The following is a 2,187-nucleotide window of genomic DNA, read 5'->3' as shown; positions in this document are numbered from 1 at the left end:
GTGCAGTGAGGTCACAGAGCACTGTGCAGTGAGGTCAAAGAGCACCATGCAGTGAGGTCACAGAGGACTGTGCAGTGAGGTCACAGAGGACTGTGCAGTGAGGTCACAGAGTGCTGTGCAGTGAGGTCACAGAGTGCTGTGCAGTGAGGTCACAGAGGACCGTGCAGTGAGGTCACAGAGCACCGTGCAGTGAGGTCACAGAGCACCGTGCAGTGAGGTCACAGAGCACCGTGCAGTGAGGTCACAGAGCACTGTGCAGTGAGGTCACAGAGCACCGTGCAGTGAGGTCACAGAGCGCTGTGCAGTTAGGTCACAGAGCGCTGTGCAGTGAGGTCTCAGAGCAGTGTGCAGTGACATCCCCACTGCTCCTCACCAGCATCAGCCTTGTGGGTTCCCTCTTTGGTCCTCCACAGTAGAAGTCCAGGGCTTACTGTGCTCCTCTAGAAATCCCAGGTTTGCCACTCACTGCTCGCCCACCCTCAATGCCTTTCCCACCTTCTGACGAACCCACTAATCCTTCAGTTGTCTTTTATCTGTCCTCACGACCATCTCTCCAGAAGAGCCAGACTCTTTCATGCCACTGCTTCACTTTGTGCCTTCTTGGACTTCAGCACGCACCACGTGCTTTTAATTACTTGCTCAGACATCAGTTTCTCCTGTTTGAGTAGGCTTGCCTTGAGGCATGGCCTCATCTTTTTCATCTTTCTCTTCCCAAGCCTGGCACAGGCCGGCTCTAAAAGGGAGAAGGGGAAAGTGAACAGGACAGAATCTTATCAGAAGGCACAGATCTGTGTAGCTCTGTCAGCACCTTGGGGACCATATTAAAGATAATTGTTTAATATAGATTCCATACGTTTTATTCAATTACTGGAAAGGGATTCCAACGTCATAAACAGGCACAGATTCGCGAGTGGTGCAGGCAGATTCCTGCCCATCTATTTCTTTAATTAAAACTCCGCCTAGAGGCCCTTGGTGAGTCCTAGCAACAACAAAATAGATCAAAACACACACGAAATGCTGTATTTCATCCTGTTCATCTAAAGCAAGTTAATTAATAACCGAAACAACAAGGGCATTTATCTTTAAGAACTAAGACGAGACCAAACTCAGTCATCAGCAGTTTTTTATTGTGTGGTAGGTAGGACTTCGTTGAAGAAGCTGGGCTAAGTTCGGTACTAAAAAAGAAGTCTCCCAGGGCTGAAGTGGCTGAAAACCCCATCACTAGCATGAGCATAGAGACCCTTCAGCTAGTGCAAGGAGGGGCCGGGGTGCTCACAATCTAAGCACCCTGCAAAATATGTCTCCTTGGAGACAAGTTGTCTAACAATATGGAAACAAAGTTCAGTTATAAAAATAAAATCTGTAATCCTCCCGGTGCAGCATACGGACACTGAAAGAATACATTGTTAGTCTGCCATGGAATTGGGCAATTACATGGCTAACCTAATCACCTGCGCCATGTTCACCGCCCGTCCTCGTCACCATGAGCAAGCTGTTCAACGGTGGCTGTGCTGTATCGCTAATCGGATGACCTGGCCTTAAATCGTATGGCCCTACTGCAACACAAAGAGCAAGAGATTCGCATGGCTGGAAGAAAAGGACTTATTTCTGAGAAACTACATCTTCTATGGGAACCCCTTGAGCACCACTGCTTAACTCTTACTTGGTTCCTTCCAAGACCCCATGGCATCAAGGACTAATTGACAAGGCCTGAAAAACCAGAGGGAAAGAAGGATACCAAAGTGTGAGATGCTTCAGAGATGTCTGGGGAAAGTTTCCACTAATATGCAATTGTTTAGTTTTCTTGGGGAGGGTGAGTATGTATTTTCTTTTTTTACTATTCCCCATTTTCTTTCTTAAAAAACTTCAATCTGGCAGTACTGGCAGACACTCAGTTGAACATGTGCAATAACTCTGGACCCTTCTTTTCACTAATCCTAAATGGTGCTATTTAGTTCAAATGCACAATTTTGGCTGACCACTACAAATGCTTCCAAAACATCTTTCACCATTACTAACAGACCATTGTTAGAGGCCGCTTGTTCCTTTCCCGGTCACCCAGACTCCCGAAATAACCACACAGAAACTATATTAATTGCAATACTGTTTGGCCAATAGCTTAAGCATATTGCTACCTAGCTCTTACATATAGAATTAACCCATTTCCATTATTTTATATTTTACTAT

General features: G+C 46.1%; 1 protein-coding gene across 1 annotated transcript in view; it reads right to left on the bottom strand.

Moving 5' to 3' along the window:
* Nucleotides 1–2,187, bottom strand: part of Fras1 (Fraser extracellular matrix complex subunit 1) — a 407,009-nt gene that overhangs the window by 180,272 nt on the left and 224,550 nt on the right. The window lies entirely within an intron of this gene.

This window comes from Microtus ochrogaster, linkage group LG1, assembly GCF_000317375.1.
Source record: "Microtus ochrogaster isolate Prairie Vole_2 linkage group LG1, MicOch1.0, whole genome shotgun sequence".
Classification (NCBI taxonomy): domain Eukaryota; kingdom Metazoa; phylum Chordata; class Mammalia; order Rodentia; family Cricetidae; genus Microtus; species Microtus ochrogaster.
This window is presented reverse-complemented; position numbering and strand designations above follow the sequence as displayed.